Raw genomic sequence first — 21,121 nt, 5'->3', positions numbered from 1 at the left:
ATGTTCAAAAACGTTTGAGTGTTATCGGCCGAGGCCTGAGGACCAGTGCAGACCTGTACCTTCAACGCCGTCAGAACTTGAAATCGCAAAGGATTTACTTTCATAAACGTTTGTAACGACCACCCGCCGCCTTCTTCGAATTTCAGATCGGAAATAGAGTACAGAATAATGCGACCAGGAACTAAAAATTGGTTTAAACTATGTACATCATCATGTCACAAGAGGGTAAGCTTACAAAGCAGACGTAAGACTACAGAGGGCACGAATGAAATCTGGCTCCAGACTGACCACAATGAAGTCGGTTACTTGCTTTTAGGGTTATAAATTATTGTTTCTTAAGTTCTGGTTTGAGGAGTACAGCTTCAACTACTGGGAGCTTAATATGTAAGAACTTTCATTGTTTAAGTTCAGTATCTGGTCTCGGGTTTCATGTGAAATTCGTACCTTGTATCCGCAATCTACGAAATTTAGTTAACACCGAACGCTTCAAAATTATTCTATATCTCCGGAGGAAGAACTATTTTCTTTGACATTCTGTACCTTACCCTTTCCCTGGTGTTAGTATTAGAGAATCATTAGCTTCGTCTAAGCAGAATAAAATCGAAACTGTCAAGGCTTCAACGGTGACTGGAAACTTAGATAATTTCTGTGAAGAGACTTCGAGAAGGATGTCAAAACACACTACTTATCTACTGAAACACGATCTCAGAATGTTAGCATGATTCAATGTTGCTTCCTCGATCAAAAACATGGATGAGAAATTCAGCCTCTCCTCCTAAAGGTAGAACGTAATTTGAAGGTGCTTCAGAACAAAGTTCTGAGAAGACAGAGAGGAAGTAACGGGAGGCTGTAGAAACTTACATAATGAGAAGTTTCACAATTTCTACTTTTAACCAGATATTATTACGGTGACCAAACAAGGAGGATGATAATGTGGAGACATACGTTACACCCAAGGGAAATAAGAAAAGCACATAAAATTATATTTTAAATATTTGAAGCGTAGAGATCGCTTGGGAGACAATATAAAATATGGTAGGATATCATTGAAACAATTCCTGAAGAACAAGATTCTAAAGGTTCATTTTTGTGCACAGATAATTCCAACATAGGCACAGTGTCCATTGGTAATGATGAATAAATAATAAATTGGAAGGATGTGTACGAAACTGGTCCTAACCAAATTAATGTCCTGTCACTTCACCAGAGGACAATGTAAAACCATAGAAAACCTGAAGATTTCTGTCTTCTGGGTTGTTGCGCTGCGTAGTCTGGTCGATGTTTACCAACGTTTCAGAGGTCATACTGCCTCCATCATCAGGGCGATGAGTATGAAGATTCCTGTCTTCTGGGTTGTTGCGCTGTGTAGTCTGGTTGATGTTTACCAACGTTTCTGAGGTCATACTGCCTCCGTCATCAGGGCGATGAGTATGAAGATTCCTGTCTTCTGGGTTGTTGCGCTGTGTAGTCTGGTAGATGTTTACCAACGTTTCAGAGGTCATACTGCCTCCATCATCAAGGCGATGAGTATGAAGATTCCTGTCTTCTGGGTTGTTGCGCTGTGTAGTCTGGTCGATGTTTACCAACGTTTCAGAGGTCATACTGCCTCCATCATCAGGGCGATGAGTATGAAGATTTATGTCTTCTGGGTTGTTGCGCTGTGTAGTCTGGTCGATGTTTACCAACGTCTCAGAGGTCATACTGCCTCCGTCATCAGGGCGATGAGTATGAAGATTTATGTCTTCTGGGTTGTTGCGCTGTGTAGTCTGGTCGATGTTTACCAACGTTTCAGAGGTCATATTGCCTCCGTCATCAGGGCGATTCACTATATAAGGAACTGTGTGGGCCCCAGATCCAGTATGAAGACATGGGTAGCGAAGAGAAAAACTCTGCTCCTGTCAGAAACCGAACCCAGGTCGCTCAGCCCGAAGCCTGCCATTTTATTAAACTACTTCAGCAAATTGCGTCGGTATGGAAGAAATTGTGCTTTCTGAAATCAGTTGGGCATGTTTGGTTTTTGTAATCTAAATTAAAATAAGTTTGTATTTCAACAAATAAATATAAAGAACACAAGAAATATAGAACCAGAGAACACAGACAAATGTTAGGCTAGATGTGAATAATTAATCGTAAAGGATATTTTAAAAATACGATTTCCACATTTGAAACATTTTTCAGTTGTACAGTCTCCGGTATTATAAATACTTAACGAAATACACACGAAACATCCGCTGACTCTTCAGTGCTGTATATGGATTATGATTACCTCTGTACGAACGGATCTGTATTTACATTAAAATGACATCAAGGTCAATGAGGTACGCACAGCAGCACTGAAGCCCTCATGGCTAAACTGTGGCCTCGAGAAGTTCCTACGCTAGTTACTGTTATTGCCGCTACGATTTTAAAACTTTCCTTCTGAAATGTCAGAAAGTTAAACGGGCTGTCTATTATGACGACATTTGACACGCTCCTCTTGCTTTTATGTAAGAGGTCTAAATTCGAAACCCTGTTTTTCCGTGGCCTGGAATTTAACCAAGTGTAACATTTCACAGGTCTCTAATGTACCACCGTGCCAGTGATGCTTTGAGGCAGGGTATTAAGCCAGGCACTCGCCGTCCGACACTGGATCTGCTAGCTGCTCCCTACTCGTCTCTGCATGCCTTCCAGCCCTTCGACCGCCTACACCGACCAGTTCCTATCAAATACGTATTTCCAATTGGGTCGCTTTGATAGACTTCAAAACTCCCACATTAGCTCTTTCAACAGACCAGCCCCTTCCACTACATAAATCCTAATTAACTTTAAAAAATATCAACAGACTCTTCAGTAAACATACACCACACTTCTTCGAAGTCCACATGGATACAATCGTACATCTACGGAATAGTAGCGGAGCCGAGGTTGTATCCCCGAGAGGTGCAAAGCTTTATTCCTCTAGCCTCGGCGTCCAACCAGCCTCGTGCCCAGTGGGCACCGGAGTCCTTTCCCCTGGGGAAAAGCGCGGCCCGGTCGTGACACTGACCACTCACCCCCATCTAGTGCCGAGCTTACGAATAAACAGAAGCTATGTATACTTTATCTCCCTCCAAGCGGCTATATGGCGTACAGCGGGAGAGGTTTACTGTTTTTTTACGAAGCAGAATCCTTGTTGAAAAGGGAACAGTAACTCAAGAAATGTTGGGTCTTTCATGGAACTAGTAGATACATCACAATTTTCGTAACAACCCTCCACTATTTCCTTTTCTCGAGTCAGATGAATCCAATCCGCAACTTTCAGTCATATTCTTAAACATTCGTTTTAACACTGTTCTCCCATTTACGTCCAAGGCTTCCAAGTGGTATTTTCCCTTCAGTTTTCGGACAAAAAACTTAGCATGAGTTTCTCACGACGTCAAGAAATTTGTACAGAAACTAACTCTTGCAGAACCCAATGGTTTGGTACATTAGTATCAAATGCTCTCAATGGACACTATATTCAATCAATTCCGCCCAACCTCACATGCTGAAAACGTAATTCCGTTAACATCAATCCCAATTTTATGCTCTTATCTTCGTGGATTTCGATGTTGCTGAATTCCTAGATTTCAAATATGCAATCATAAATTGTCTGCCCGCCATTACAAATACAGGCAAAGCCCACTGACGCCCACTGTATGCCACAATCCTGACTCTGTAAACAGGTTCTTCGTGATAACTCTCCTTTCGTGCTTACTTCACTAGTAATAGGTTCAAACATCTCATCTCAACATTTTATATACTATCATAATATCTCTAATTTCTGCTCTTAAGAAAATATGTTTGTTTTCCAGACTATTATGTTTGCAAATCATATTTTCGTAATGTATCCACTGAACCATTTTAACATAATAGCCTTGTACTTCCTTCACAAAAGAGACTCGTGGGTTCAGTGTCCATTGCATCAGATAAAACAACAAAGTTCGAGTAACATTTTAAAAGTACTTTCTAAAGTAAATTGTAGATGGTTCGTCTGACGGTCGCGTAAAACCAGAGGAGCTGGTTCGACTATAAACCCACGGTTACTGACGAAATGTTAAAAGTCGTGGGCCAGGTAACAATCAGCCCACACTTCCACGAACTATGGGAGAGTCGATGCTACGAAAGTGTTCACCGTGGCTTAGGGCTAGGTCGATTGACAGAACGTACGAAACTCGATAGGAAGAGAGGAAAACAAGAACAATCTGGAACGGAATGAGTGGGCTTGTTGGAAACCGATCAGATTCACAACCTAACAGCGAATAACAACTAGAAAAAACAAACAAACAAAGCGTGAGGATGAGGACTGAAAAAAGAGAGAATATTAAACAGGTAAAGAAAAGGAACTACTGTAGTTTGTCAACAAATTAAATTTCATAATACTGCTGAAGAGACTGTTACACGTAGGAAGACAAAATTGAATTGGTGAAGACAGGTAACCCAGGATGGCATGAAAATATTTACAAAACATGCAGGGAGAACAGTACGAGAAATACGAATACACATGAAAAATAAATGAGGTCAGTACAGGCAATGAACTGCCTAATCCGAAAAGACTATACAAACAAAGTAAGACAACACACATTAATGTTTCATGATATGACATTACGACACAAATAGCCCGTATTCATATAATACTGTCAACTTACCCTGTAGAAGTTCAGGTGGCACCGAAAAAAGACAGTAAGAATGAAATGGAACTCTCCGGGTTAACAGCTGTTTTGGTGCGATGTGGACGGAACACGAAGCGCGGCCTACGAAGAGGAGTGCGTTGGGACCCGAACACAAACCGAGTGAAAGACACGACAGGCTGCGCCCACCCCGGCTACGTTCACCGTATCAGCACACGAGATGCGCGCGTACCCCTACGTAGCGGTACACGTGACTGCTGAGTGACAGTCTACCCCCGACCCTTCTCAGTTTCATTGTGAACAAAAATTGTATTTTCCTTGCTATGACACTGGAACAGACATGTGTCGAACAGGTAATCAACAATTCTCTTTTGTGGAACCCGAATTTTCATTTCCGTACTCTTCTGAGGCACCTGAATCCAGTCCATTACCCGGAAGCCCAAATTTATAAGACTCGTTTTAATATTATCTTCCCATCTAGGTTTTGAGTCTCCAAAATATATTTTTTCTCAGGTTTCCCGCATTCCCCTTTTCTTCCTTTTCTGCTCCTTTTTCTACTCGGTCCTTTTCCTCCTCCAATGTCCTGAGTCACAAACTGCCAGCACCAAGCATCCCTCACATCAACAGTCCCCACGGGACCACGCTATCATTTCGCAGAACACGCCCACAGCAAGCAAAATCTGCAGCAACTGCTCACAGAGTTTCAGGTTGAATACGACGCCGCCGCCTAAGTACTGGGATCGCCGGCTCGAATCCCGCTCTGGTCATGTTTGCATGTAAACCTTCTCTTGTCTCGTGCAGTGGTGATACAAGTCTGATCAGCTGATTACCAGTCCAAGGAGTCCTAACTATTTTCTTAATAGGGATACAGAAAACTATAAAACAAGAGAGAATGGTAATGTACAGTCAGGAAGATGGTTATTGCTACATTCAGATGCCATAAAAGCATCACATCGAGGTAACGCAAGTTAATAATAATAAAAAATATATTTTAGTAAAAATGGATTAAGAGCTGAGAATTGAGATTCTGGCGGTGAAGAAAATGTCGATTGTGGACTTCGACGATCTACACAGATTGAGTGCGCTTTAGAAATGGAAAATGTTGATAATTGGAGGCTGTAATAAGACGGGAGAAACTCGCATAATGAGGAGCTTTATAATTTGTACTGCCACTACCACCAACAAATGATACCATTTTAGATATAAGGCAGGAATCCATGAACGTTGTGTCAACCCTCGAAAGGCCTATAATGGGAGAGATGAGAAATGTATACAACATTTTAGTCGAAATTTTTTAATAAAGATGACCATTTGGGAAAACTACGCGTTGATAGAAACATGATATTAAAATGTATCTTAAAGATGTAGGGTGAGTGAGTGTAGAATTAATTTATGTGACTCAGAATTGGATCCACTGTCGGAATCTTGCGAACACGGTAATGAACTTTCGGTTTAGTACCCCGCTTCGTGGAGTTTATTATTTTAGTGAGTACGTGACGGTTCGTCAAAGTATCGATTTCATACAAAAAGTAGATTCTCCATCTAAAGGAACGTGAGACAATCGATAAGGGAGTGCAGCTACGCCTTAACTCTTTATCATAAGATACACTTTAATATTATTCTCCCAAATGTTTTTATTTCAAGCCTTGTGGCTAAAATGTTATATGCATTTCACATCTCTTCAATATGTGCTGCATGTCTCGTCAATCTCGCAGTCCTTGATCTGTTAACTAGTAACGTCTAGTGGAATGCAAATTACGAAGTTCCTTGTCAAGCATTTCCTTCGCCTTCGTGCGACATCCACTTTCCTATGCCCATATGTTCTCTTTGGTACTCTGGGCTTAAACACCTTCAACTTCAAAGGCAGAAAGAGACGGGGAGATAAACACTAATGGCGGAAGCGGTCGTGGGCTATTTGCATTCGCTTTCAGGGATTAAAGACACGTATTACGAACCTCAGAACATTAGCAAATGTGGCTTAGGTTCTAACTAGGTGGTTCCTGAATTACAAATATATTGTGGAGAGCCATAATCCAGTACATAAAATTTCTGGTTAAAAATTACATGTACAAATGAAAACATTATAGACATACTATCAGTAAAAATTGTAATTTGATAGTTGGAAAATGTGATCTTATATTAGCTGCATAACTTTCAAAATGGTTTCCATTCTTGCATATACCAGATTATGGTTTTCTACCACGTCGTTGCAGTGCACTAACCTAACTGGAGAATCAGTTGGAATGTGGGCCGAAGTGATAGTGAAGTGTCTTAAGGTTTTATCCAGGAGTGACTGAGGAAAGTATAAAAACAGTCGGAATATCCGTTTGGGATCAAACATGGTTTATCGTGCGCCTTCAAACATCTCGTACACATACAAGTCACATGAATATTCATTATCATAATATTTCTTTCTCTGCATTAATACTGATATTTAATTTCAACTAAAAACATTGACAGGGCATGTAGCATGAATGTGAAATATGAGAAATGCACACAGAATTTTAGCAATAAAACTTGAAGAAAAGAGACCACTTGGAATACCTAGGAATAGATAAGCGATTGATTTAAACGGATTTTAAAGAAACAGGAAACAAGGATGTGATTTCAATTCAACTGCTTCAGGACAGATACTAATGGAGCACTCTTGTGAACACTATTATGAACTTCGGGTTAAATAAAAGATGGAGAATTTCTTTTCTAACTAAGCAACCGTCAGCTTCTCAGAAAGAGGACTTGTAAATTGATATATAGGTCTAATAGGTTTAATAACTTAGTTTTCAGTTGTATAGAGAATAAGATTTCCACTCCGAAGAAAAATACATCAGGTTCCGCCGAGATCACATGGTGTCACAACCTGGAAGACCACAATCTAAAAGTGCTAATTTGCTCACTAGTACTTCATACCGCCTTTTAACCTTTCCTTCATTCCATTTAAATCACTAATACATGTTGAAAATAAAATACAAGTGTGAAAGAATAAATAATAATGGTTATTTTTATTGAAGAGGGTTGCCGTGGTAAAGAAGACGCCTCTGGTATATAATGCCTTCAAGATTCTGTGCCTGCAAGAAATCAATGAGGAGAAAGCTAAAGAGAAAACCTCTCACATTTGAGACGAGCGCCATTTTATTGGATTTACATTTCGGCAAGAAGAATCTTGTTTGTGGTGATGGAAGTGGCATTAAAATTAGGATAAGCCTCGTATCTTTTCGGTGTGAGAGACGTGTTCTCCATTTCATTACGGTGCAATGTAAACTTTAGGCAAAAATTTAAAACATCAAGGACACACTTTGATTACTCATGTCCAAATGAGGTCAGGTAAATGAAAACGTCATATGGTAGTCACAACAAGATCAGACAAATAGTTTGCCAAATACGGGTCTTTAAAATTCTCAAGGTCAAATATCTTCACGCTTATTTCTGCTTAACCGTAAATACGTGGTTGACCATACTCATGTCAAAATGAGGTCAGGTAAGTGAAAACGTCATATGGTAGTCACAACAAGATCGGACCAATAGTTTGCCAAATATGGGTCTTTAAAATTCTCAAGGTCAAATATCTTCACGCTTATTTCTGCTTAACCGTAAATACGTGGTTGACCATACTCATGTCAAAATGAGGTCAGGTAAGTGAAAACGTCATATGGTAGTCACAACAAGATCGGACCAATAGTTTGCCGAATACGGGTCTTTAAAATTCTCAAGGTCAAATATACTCACGCTTATTTCTGCTTAACCGTAAATACTTGGTTGACCATACTCATGTCAAAATGAGGTCACGTAAATGAAAACGTCATATGGTAGTCACAACAAGATCGGACCAATAGTTTGCCAAAAACGGGTCTTTAAAATTCTCAAGGTCAAATATCCTCACGCTTATTTCTGCTTAACCGTAAATACGTGGTTGACCATACTCATGTCAAAATGAAGTCAGGTAAATGAAAAGGTCATATAGTAGTCACAACAAGATCGGACCAATAGTTTGCCAAATACGGGTCTTTAAAATTCTCAAGGTCAAATATCCTCACGCTTATTTATGCTTAACCGTAAATACGTGGTTGACCTTATTCATGTCAAAATGAGGTCAGGTAAATGAAAAGGTCATATGGTAGTCACAACAAGATCGGACCAATAGTTTGCCAAATACGGGTCATTAAACTTCTCAAGGTCAAATATCTTCACGCTTATTTATGCTTAACCGTAAATACGTGGTTGACCATACTCATGTCAAAATGAGGTCACGTAAATGAAAACGTCATATGGTAGTCACAACAAGATCGGACCAATAGTTTGCCAAATACGGGTCTTTAAAATTCTCAAGGTCAAATATCCTCACGCTTATTTCTGCTTAACCGTACATACGTGGTTGACCATACTCATGTCAAAATGAGGTCACGTAAATGAAAACGTCATATGGTAGTCACAACAAGATCGGACCAATAGTTTGCCAAATACGGGTCTTTAAAATTCTCAAGGTCAAATATCCTCACGCTTATTTCTGCTAAACCGTAAATACGTGGTTGACCATACTCATGTCAAAATGAGGTCAGGTAAGTGAAAACGTCATATGGTAGTCACAACAAGATCGGACCAATAGTTTGCCAAATACGGGTCTTTAAAATTCTCAAGGTCAAATATCCTCACGCTTATTTCTGCTAAACCGTAAATACGTGGTTCACCATACTCATGTCAAAATGAGGTCAGGTAAAAGAAAACGTCATATGGTAGTCACAAGATCGGACCAATAGTTTGCCAAATACGGGTCTTTAAAATTCTCAAGGTCAAATATCCTCACGCTTATTTCTGCTTAACCGTACATACGTGGTTGACCATACTCATGTCAAAATGAGGTCACGTAAATGAAAACGTCATATGGTAGTCACAACAAGATCGGACCAATAGTTTGCCAAATACGGGTCTTTAAAATCCTCAAGGTCAAATATCCTCACGCTTATTTCTGCTTAACCGTAAATAAGTGGTTGACCATACTCATGTCAAAATGAGGTCAGGTAAGTGAAAACGTCATATGGTAGTCACAACAAGATCGGACCAATAGTTTGCCAAATACGGGTCTTCAAAATTCTCAAGGTCAAATATCTTAACGCTTATTTCTGCTAAACCGTAAATACGTGGTTGACCATACTCATGTCAAAATGAGGTCAGGTAAGTGAAAACGTCATATGGTAGTCACAACAAGATCGGACCAATAGTTTGCCAAATACGGGTCTTTAAAATTCTCAAGGTCAAATATCCTCACGCTTATTTCTGCTTAACCGTAAATACGTGGTTGACCATACTCATGTCAAATTGAGGTCACGTAAATGAAAACGTCATATGGTAGTCACAACAAGATCGGACCAATAGTTTGCCAAATACGGGACATTAAAATTCTCAAGGTCAAATATCCTCACGCTTATTTCTGCTAAACCGTAAATACGTGGTTGACCATACTCATGTCAAAATGAGGTCACGTAAATGAAAACGTCATATGGAAGTCACAACAAGATCGGACCAATAGTTTGCCAAATACGGGTCTTTAAAATTCTCAAGGTCAAATATCCTCACGCTTATTTCTGCTAAACCGTAAATACGTGGTTGACCATATTCATGTCAAAATGAGGTCAGGTAAGTGAAAACGTCATATGGTAGTCACAACAAGATCGGACCAATAGTTTGCCAAATACGGGTCTTTAAAATTCTCAAGGTCAAATATCCTCACGCTTATTTCTGCTTAACCGTACATACGTGGTTGACCATACTCATGTCAAAATGAGGTCACGTAAATGAAAACGTCATATGGTAGTCACAACAAGATCGGACCAATAGTTTGCCAAATACGGGTCTTTAAAATTCTCAAGGTCAAATATCCTCACGCTTATTTCTGCTTAACCGTAAATACGTGGTTGACCATACTCATGTCAAAATGAGGTCACGTAAATGAAAACGTCATATGGTAGTCACAACAATATCGGACCAATAGTTTGCCAAATACGGGTCTTTAAAATTCTTAAGGTCAAATATCTTCACGCTTATTTCTGCTAAACCGTAAATACGTGGTTCACCATACTCATGTCAAAATGAGGTCAGGTAAAAGAAAACGTCATATGGTAGTCACAACAAGATCGGACCAATAGTTTGCCAAATACGGGTCTTTAAAATTCTCAAGGTCAAATATCCTCACGCTTATTTCTGCTTAACCGTACATACGTGGTTGACCATAATCAAGTCAAAATGAGGTCACGTAAATGAAAACGTCATATGGTAGTCACAACAAGATCGGACCAATAGTTTGCCAAATACGGGTCTATAAAATTCTCAAGGTCAAATATCCTCACGCTTATTTCTGCTTAACCGTACATACGTGGTTGACCATACTCATGTCAAAATGAGGTCACGTAAATGAAAACGTCATATGGTAGTCACAACAAGATCGGACCAATAGTTTGCCAAATACGGGTCTTTAAAATTCTCAAGGTCAAATATCCTCACGCTTATTTCTGCTAAACCGTAAATACGTGGTTGACCATACTCATGTCAAAATGAGGTCAGGTAAGTGAAAACGTCATATGGTAGTCACAACAAGATCGGACCAATAGTTTGCCAAATACGGGTCTTTAAAATTCTCAAGGTCAAATATCTTCACGCTTATTTCTGCTAAACCGTAAATACGTGGTTCACCATACTCATGTCAAAATGAGGTCAGGTAAAAGAAAACGTCATATGGTAGTCACAACAAGATCGGACCAATAGTTTGCCAAATACGGGTCTTTAAAATTCTCAAGGTCAAATATCCTCACGCTTATTTCTGCTTAACCGTACATACGTGGTTGACCATATCCATGTCAAAATGAGGTCACGTAAATGAAAACGTCATATGGTAGTCACAACAAGATCGGACCAATAGTTTGCCAAATACGGGTCTTTAAAATTCTCAAGGTCAAATATCTTCACGCTTATTTCTGCTAAACCGTAAATACGTGGTTGACCATACTCATGTCAAAATGAGGTCAGGTAAGTGAAAACGTCATATGGTAGTCACAACAAGATCGGACCAATAGTTTGCCAAATACGGGTCTTTAAAATTCTCAAGGTCAAATATCCTCACGCTTATTTCTGCTAAACCGTAAATACGTGGTTGACCATACTCATGTCAAAATGAGGTCACGTAAATGAAAACGTCATATGGAAGTCACAACAAGATCGGACCAATAGTTTGCCAAATACGGGTCTTTAAAATTCTCAAGGTCAAATATCCTCACGCTTATTTCTGCTAAACCGTAAATACGTGGTTGACCATATTCATGTCAAAATGAGGTCAGGTAAGTGAAAACGTCATATGGTAGTCACAACAAGATCGGACCAATAGTTTGCCAAATACGGGTCTTTAAAATTCTCAAGGTCAAATATCCTCACGCTTATTTCTGCTTAACCGTACATACGTGGTTGACCATACTCATGTCAAAATGAGGTCACGTAAATGAAAACGTCATATGGTAGTCACAACAAGATCGGACCAATAGTTTGCCAAATACGGGTCTTTAAAATTCTCAAGGTCAAATATCCTCACGCTTATTTCTGCTTAACCGTAAATACGTGGTTGACCATACTCATGTCAAAATGAGGTCACGTAAATGAAAACGTCATATGGTAGTCACAACAATATCGGACCAATAGTTTGCCAAATACGGGTCTTTAAAATTCTTAAGGTCAAATATCTTCACGCTTATTTCTGCTAAACCGTAAATACGTGGTTCACCATACTCATGTCAAAATGAGGTCAGGTAAAAGAAAACGTCATATGGTAGTCACAACAAGATCGGACCAATAGTTTGCCAAATACGGGTCTTTAAAATTCTCAAGGTCAAATATCCTCACGCTTATTTCTGCTTAACCGTACATACGTGGTTGACCATAATCATGTCAAAATGAGGTCACGTAAATGAAAACGTCATATGGTAGTCACAACAAGATCGGACCAATAGTTTGCCAAATACGGGTCTTTAAAATTCTCAAGGTCAAATATCCTCACGCTTATTTCTGCTTAACCGTACATACGTGGTTGACCATACTCATGTCAAAATGAGGTCACGTAAATGAAAACGTCATATGGTAGTCACAACAAGATCGGACCAATAGTTTGCCAAATACGGGTCTTTAAAATTCTCAAGGTCAAATATCCTCACGCTTATTTCTGCTAAACCGTAAATACGTGGTTGACCATACTCATGTCAAAATGAGGTCAGGTAAGTGAAAACGTCATATGGTAGTCACAACAAGATCGGACCAATAGTTTGCCAAATACGGGTCTTTAAAATTCTCAAGGTCAAATATCCTCACGCTTATTTCTGCTTAACCGTAAATACGTGGTTGACCATACTCATGTCAAAATGAGGTCACGTAAATGAAAACGTCATATGGTAGTCACAACAAGATCGGACCAATAGTTTGCCAAATACGGGTCTTTAAAATTCTCAAGGTCAAATATCCTCACGCTTATTTCTGCTAAACCGTAAATACGTGGTTGACCATATTCATGTCAAAATGAGGTCAGGTAAGTGAAAACGTCATATGGTAGTCACAACAAGATCGGACCAATAGTTTGCCAAATACGGGTCTTTAAAATTCTCAAGGTCAAATATCCTCACGCTTATTTCTGCTTAACCGTACATACGTGGTTGACCATACTCATGTCAAAATGAGGTCACGTAAATGAAAACGTCATATGGTAGTCACAACAAGATCGGACCAATAGTTTGCCAAATACGGGTCTTTAAAATTCTCAAGGTCAAATATCCTCACGCTTATTTCTGCTTAACCGTAAATACGTGGTTGACCATACTCATGTCAAAATGAGGTCACGTAAATGAAAACGTCATATGGTAGTCACAACAAGATCGGACCAACAGTTTGCCAAATACGGGTCTTTAAAATTCTCAAGGTCAAATATCTTCACGCTTATTTCTGCTAAACCGTAAATACGTGGTTCACCATACTCATGTCAAAATGAGGTCAGGTAAAAGAAAACGTCATATGGTAGTCACAACAAGATCGGACCAATAGTTTGCCAAATACGGGTCTTTAAAATTCTCAAGGTCAAATATCCTCACGCTTATTTCTGCTTAACCGTACATACGTGGTTGACCATATTCATGTCAAAATGAGGTCACGTAAATGAAAACGTCATATGGTAGTCACAACAAGATCGGACCAATAGTTTGCCAAATACGGGTCTTTAAAATTCTCAAGGTCAAATATCTTCACGCTTATTTCTGCTAAACCGTAAATACGTGGTTGACCATACTCATGTCAAAATGAGGTCAGGTAAGTGAAAACGTCATATGGTAGTCACAACAAGATCGGACCAATAGTTTGCCAAATACGGGTCTTTAAAATTCTCAAGGTCAAATATCCTCACGCTTATTTCTGCTTAACCGTACATACGTGGTTGACCATACTCATGTCAAAATGAGGTCACGTAAATGAAAACGTCATATGGTAGTCACAACAAGATCGGACCAATAGTTTGAAAAATACGGGTCTTTAAAATCCTCAAGGTCAAATATCCTCACGCTTATTTCTGCTAAACCGTAAATACGTGGTTGACCATACTCATGTCAAAATGAGGTCACGTAAATGAAAGCGTCATATGGTAGTCACAACAAGATCGGACCAATAGTTTGCCAAATACGGGTCTTTAAAATTCTCAAGGTCAAATATCTTCACGCTTATTTCTGCTAAACCGTAAATACGTGGTTGACCATACTCATGTCGAAATGAGGTCAGGTAAAAGAAAACGTCATATGGTAGTCACAACAAGTTCGGACCAATAGTTTGCCAAATACGGGTCTTTAAAATTCTCAAGGTCAAATATCCTCACGCTTATTTCTGCTTAACCGTACATACGTGGTTGACCATACTCATGTCAAAATGAGGTCACGTAAATGAAAACGTCATATGGTAGTCACAACAAGATCGGACTAATAGTTTGCCAAATAAGGGTCTTTAAAATCCTCAAGGTCAAATATCCTCACGCTTATTTCTGCTTAACCGTAAATAAGTGGTTGACCATACTCATGTCAAAATGAGGTCAGGTAAGTGAAAACGTCATATGGTAGTCACAACAAGATCGGACCAATAGTTTGCCAAATACGGGTCTTTAAAATTCTCAAGGTCAAATATCTTCACGCTTATTTCTGCTAAACCGTAAATACGTGGTTCACCATACTCATGTCAAAATGAGGTCAGGTAAAAGAAAACGTCATATGGTAGTCACAACTAGATCGGACCAATAGTTTGCCAAATACGGGTCTTTAAAATTCTCAAGGTCAAATATCTTCACGCTTATTTCTGCTAAACCGTAAATACGTGGTTCACCATACTCATGTCAAAATGAGGTCACGTAAATGAAAACGTCATATGGTAGTCACAACAAGATCGGACCAATAGTTTGCCAAATACGGGTCTTTAAAATTCTCAAGGTCAAATATCTTCACGCTTATTTCTGCTAAACCGTAAATACGTGGTTGACCATACTCATGTCAAAATGAGGTCAGGTAAGTGAAAACGTCATATGGTAGTCACAACAAGATCGGACCAATAGTTTGCCAAATACGGGTCTTTAAAATTCTCAAGGTCAAATATCCTCACGCTTATTTCTGCTTAACCGTACATACGTGGTTGACCATACTCATGTCAAAATGAGGTCACGTAAATGAAAACGTCATATGGTAGTCACAACAAGATCGGACCAATAGTTTGCCAAATACGGGTCTTTAAAATTCTCAAGGTCAAATATCCTCACGCTTATTTCTGCTAAACCGTAAATACGTGGTTGACCATACTCATGTCAAAATGAGGTCAGGTAAGTGAAAACGTCATATGGTAGTCACAACAAGATCGGACCAATAGTTTGCCAAATACAGGTCTTTAAAATTCTCAAGGTCAAATATCTTCACGCTTATTTCTGCTAAACCGTAAATACGTGGTTCACCATACTCATGTCGAAATGAGGTCAGGTAAAAGAAAACGTCATATGGTAGTCACAACAAGTTCGGACCAATAGTTTGCCAAATACGGGTCTTTAAAATTCTCAAGGTCAAATATCCTCACGCTTATTTCTGCTTAACCGTACATACGTGGTTGACCATACTCATGTCAAAATGAGGTCACGTAAATGAAAACGTCATATGGTAGTCACAACAAGATCGGACCAATAGTTTGCCAAATACGGGTCTTTAAAATCCTCAAGGTCAAATATCCTCACGCTTATTTCTGCTTAACCGTAAATAAGTGGTTGACCATACTCATGTCAAAATGAGGTCAGGTAAGTGAAAACGTCATATGGTAGTCACAACAAGATCGGACCAATAGTTTGCCAAATACGGGTCTTTAAAATTCTCAAGGTCAAATATCTTCACGCTTATTTCTGCTAAACCGTAAATACGTGGTTCACCATACTCATGTCAAAATGAGGTCAGGTAAAAGAAAACGTCATATGGTAGTCACAACAAGATCGGACCAATAGTTTGCCAAATACGGGTCTTTAAAATTCTCAAGGTCAAATATCCTCACGCTTATTTCTGCTTAACCGTACATACGTGGTTGACCATACTCATGTCAAAATGAGGTCACGTAAATGAAAACGTCATATGGTAGTCACAACAAGATAGGACCAATAGTTTGCCAAATACGGGTCTTTAAAATTCTCAAGGTCAAATATCCTCACGCTTATTTCTGCTTAACCGTACATACGTGGTTGACCATACTCATGTCAAAATGAGGTCACGTAAATGAAAACGTCATATGGTAGTCACAACAAGATCGGACCAATAGTTTGCCAAATACGGGTCTTTAAAATTCTCAAGGTCAAATATCCTCACGCTTATTTCTGCTAAACCGTAAATACGTGGTTGACCATACTCATGTCAAAATGAGGTCAGGTAAGTGAAAACGTCATATGGTAGTCACAACAAGATCGGACCAATAGTTTGCCAAATACGGGTCTTTAAAATTCTCAAGGTCAAATATCCTCACGCTTATTTCTGCTAAACCGTAAATACGTGGTTGACCATATTCATGTCAAAATGAGGTCAGGTAAGTGAAAACGTCATATGGTAGTCACAACAAGATCGGACCAATAGTTTGCCAAATACGGGTCTTTAAAATTCTCAAGGTCAAATATCCTCACGCTTATTTCTGCTTAACCGTACATACGTGGTTGACCATACTCATGTCAAAATGAGGTCACGTAAATGAAGACGTCATATGGTAGTCACAACAAGATCGGACCAATAGTTTGCCAAATACGGGTCTTTAAAATTCTCAAGGTCAAATATCCTCACGCTTATTTCTGCTTAACCGTAAATACGTGGTTGACCATACTCATGTCAAAATGAGGTCACGTAAATGAAAACGTCATATGGTAGTCACAACAAGATCGGACCAATAGTTTCCCAAATACGGGTCTTCAAAATTCTCAAGGTCAAATATCTTCACGCTTATTTCTGCTTAACCGTAAATACGTGGTTGACCATACTCATGTCAAAATGAGGTCAGGTAAGTGAAAACGTCATATGGTAGTCACAACAAGATCGGACCAATAGTTTGCCAAATACGGGTCTTTAAAATTCTCAAGGTCAAATATCCTCACGCTTATTTCTGTTTAACCGTAAATACGTGGTTGACCATACTCATGTCAAAATGAGGTCACGTAAATGAAAACGTCATATGGTAGTCACAACAAGATCGGACCAATAGTTTGCCAAATACGGGTCTTTAAAATTCTCAAGGTCAAATATCCTAACGCTTATTTCTGCTTAACCGTACATACGTGGTTGACCATACTCATGTCAAAATGAGGTCACGTAAATGAAAACGTCATATGGTAGTCACAACAAGATCGGACCAATAGTTTGCCAAATACGGGTCTTTAAAATTCTCAAGGTCAAATATCCTCACGCTTATTTCTGCTTAACCGTACATACGTGGTTGACCATACTCATGTCAAAATGAGGTCAGGTAAGTGAAAACGTCATATGGTAGTCACAACAAGATCGGACCAATAGTTTGCCAAATACGGGTCTTTAAAATTCTCAAGGTCAAATATCCTCACGCTTATTTCTGCTTAACCGTAAATACGTGGTTGACCATACTCATGTCAAAATGAGGTCACGTAAATGAAAACGTCATATGGTAGTCACAACAAGATCGGACCAATAGTTTGCCAAATACGGGTCTTTAAAATTCTCAAGGTCAAATATCCTCACGCTTATTTCTGCTAAACCGTAAATACGTGGTTGACCATACTCATGTCAATATGAGGTCAGGTAAGTGAAAACGTCATATGGTAGTCACAACAAGATCGGACCAATAGTTTGCCAAATACGGGTCTTCAAAATTCTCAAGGTCAAATATCCTCACGCTTATTTCTGGTAAACCGTAAATACGTGGTTTACCATACTCATGTCAAAATGAGGTCAGGTAAGTGAAAACGTCATATGGTAGTCACAACAAGATCGAACCAATAGTTTGCCAAATACGGGTCTTTAAAATTCTCAAGGTCAAATATCCTCACGCTTATTTCTGCTTAACCGTAAATACGTGGTTGACCATACTCATGTCAAAATGAGGTCACGTAAATGAAAACGTTATATGGTAGTCACAACAAGATCGGACCAATAGTTTGCCAAATACGGGTCTTTAAAATTCTCAAGGTCAAATATCCTCACGATTATTTCTGGTAAACCGTAAATACGTGGTTGACCATACTCATGTCAAAATGAGGTCAGGTAAGTGAAAACGTCATATGGTAGTCACAACAAGATCGGACCAATAGTTTGCCAAATACGGGTCTTTAAAATTCTCAAGGTCAAATATCCTCACGCTTATTTCTGCTTAACCGTACATACGTGGTTGACCATACTCATGTCAAAATGAGGTCACGTAAATGAAAACGTCATATGGTAGTCACAACAAGATCGGACCAATAGTTTGCCAAATACGGGTCTTTAAAATTCTCAAGGTCAAATATCCTCATGCTTATTTCTGCTAAACCGTAAATACGTGGTTGACCATACTCATGTCAAAATGAGGTCAGGTAAGTGAAAACGTCATATGGTAGTCACAAGATCGGACCAATAGTTTGTCAAATACGGGTCTTTAAAATTCTCAAGGTCAAATATCCTCACGCTTATTTCAGCTTAACCGTAAATACGTGGTTGACCTTACTCATGTCAAAATGAGGTCACGTAAATGAAAACGTCATATGGTAGTCACAACAAGATCGGACCAATAGTTTGCCAAATACGGGTCTTTAAAATTCTCAAGGTCAAATATCCTCACGCTTATTTCTCCTAAACCGTAAATACGTGGTTGACCATACTCATGTCAAAATGAGGTCAGGTAAGTGAAAACGTCATATGGTAGTCACAACAAGATCGGACCAATAGTTTGCCAAATACGGGACTTCAAAATTCTCAAGGTCAAATATCCTCACGCTTATTTCTGCTAAACCGTAAATACTTGGTTGACCATACTCATGTCAAAATGAGGTCAGGTAAGTGAAAACGTCATATGGTAGTCACAACAAGATCGGACCAATAGTTTGCCAAATACGGGTCTTTAAAATCCTCAAGGTCAAATATCCTCACGCTTATTTCTGCTTAACCGTAAATACGTGGTTGACCATACTCATGTCAAAATGAGGTCACGTAAATGAAAACGTCATATGATAGTCACAACAAGATCGGACCAATAGTTTGCCAAATACGGGTCTTTAAAATTCTCAAGGTCAAATATCTTCACGCTTATTTCTGCTAAACCGTAAATACGTGGTTGACCATACTCATGCCAAAATGAGGTCAGGTAAGTGAAAACGTCATATGGTAGTCACAACAAGATCGGACCAATAGTTTGCCAAATACGGGTCTTTAAAATTCTCAAGGTCAAATATCCTCACGCTTATTTCTGCTTAACCGTAAATACGTAGTTGACCTTACTCATGTCAAAATGAGGTCACGTAAATGAAAACGTCATATGGTGGTCACAACAAGATCGGACCAATAGTTTGCCAAATACGGGTCTTTAAAATTCTCAAGGTCAAATATCCTCACGCTTATTTCTGCTAAACCGTAAATACGTGGTTGACCATACTCATGTCAAAATGAGGTCAGGTAAGTGAAAACGTCATATGGTAGTCACAACAAGATCGGACCAATAGTTTGCCAAATACGGGTCTTCAAAATTCTCAAGGTCAAATATCTTAACGCTTATTTCTGCTAAACCGTAAATACGTGGTTGACCATACTCATGTCAAAATGAGGTCAGGTAAGTGAAAACGTCATATGGTAGTCACAACAAGATCGGACCAATAGTTTGCCAAATACGGGTCTTTAAAATCCTCAAGGTCAAATATCCTCACGCTTATTTCTGCTTAACCGTAAATACGTGGTTGACCATACTCATGTCAAAATGAGGTCACGTAAATGAAAACGTCATATGGTAGTCACAACAAGATCGGACCAATAGTTTGCCAAATACGGGTCTTTAAAATTCTCAAGGTCAAATATCCTCACGCTTATTTCTGCTAAACCGTAAATACGTGGTTGACCATACTCATGTCAAAATGAGGTCAGGTAAGTGAAAACGTCATATGGTAGTCACAACAAGATCGGACCAATAGTTTGCCAAATACGGGTCTTTAAAATTCTCAAGGTCAAATATCCTCACGCTTATTTCTGCTTAACCGTAAATACGTGGTTGACCATACTCATGTCAAATTGAGGTCACGTAAATGAAAACGTCATATGGTAGTCACAACAAGATCGGACCAATAGTTTGCCAAATACGGGACATTAAAATTCTCAAGGTCAAATATCCTCACGCTTATTTCTGCTAAACCGTAAATACGTGGTTGACCATACTCATGTCAAAATGAGGTCACGTAAATGAAAACGTCATATGGAAGTCACAACAAGATCGGACCAATAGTTTGCCAAATACGGGTCTTTAAAATTCTCAAGGTCAAATATCCTCACGCTTATTTCTGCTAAACCGTAAATACGTGGTTGACCATATTCATGTCAAAATGAGGTCAGGTAAGTGAAAACGTCATATGGTAGTCACAACAAGATCGGACCAATAGTTTGCCAAATACGGGTCTTTAAAATTCTCAAGGTCAAATATCCTCACGCTTATTTCTGCTTAACCGTACATACGTGGTTGACCATACTCATGTCAAAATGAGGTCACGTAAATGAAAACGTCATATGGTAGTCACAACAAGATCGGACCAATAGTTTGCCAAATACGGGTCTTTAAAATCCTCAAGGTCAAATATCCTCACGCTTATTTCTGCTTAACCGTAAATAAGTGGTTGACCATACTCATGTCAAAATGAGGTCAGGTAAGTGAAAACGTCATATGGTAGTCACAACAAGATCGGACCAATAGTTTGCCAAATACGGGTCTTCAAAATTCTCAAGGTCAAATAT

At 39.1% G+C, this 21,121-nt stretch overlaps 2 protein-coding genes across 4 annotated transcripts in view; both read right to left on the bottom strand.

Annotated features, from left to right (window-relative positions):
* Sytbeta (Synaptotagmin beta) overlaps positions 1-4,846 on the bottom strand; it is an 80,866-nt gene extending 76,020 nt beyond the window's left edge. Inside the window, exon 1 of one of the 2 annotated variants that reach the window (XM_022074871.2) lies at positions 4,647-4,846. The gene's annotated coding sequence lies outside the window, so the exon portion shown is untranslated. The remainder of the gene's footprint in view (positions 1-4,646) is intronic. The other variant, XM_022074870.2, reaches the window with a different exon arrangement.
* The window catches only part of shps (putative monoamine oxidase sheepish), an 82,385-nt gene that overhangs the window by 5,926 nt on the left and 55,338 nt on the right, over positions 1-21,121 (bottom strand). The window contains exon 11 of one of the 2 annotated variants that reach the window (XM_087350557.1): positions 1,650-1,990. The exons of the other annotated variant lie outside the window; for it this stretch is intronic. The gene's annotated coding sequence lies outside the window, so the exon portion shown is untranslated. Of the gene's footprint in view, positions 1-1,649; positions 1,991-21,121 lie in introns of those variants that run through there. 2 annotated transcript variants of the gene reach the window in all.

The sequence above is a fragment of the Zootermopsis nevadensis genome, unplaced genomic scaffold (genome assembly GCF_977971745.1).
Source record: "Zootermopsis nevadensis isolate Lab colony 2312 unplaced genomic scaffold, Znev_1.0 Znev_ptg000017l, whole genome shotgun sequence".
Lineage (NCBI taxonomy): Eukaryota > Metazoa > Arthropoda > Insecta > Blattodea > Termopsidae > Zootermopsis > Zootermopsis nevadensis.
The sequence above is the reverse complement of the archived record's forward strand: the minus strand, read 5'-3'. Positions and strand labels throughout refer to the sequence as shown.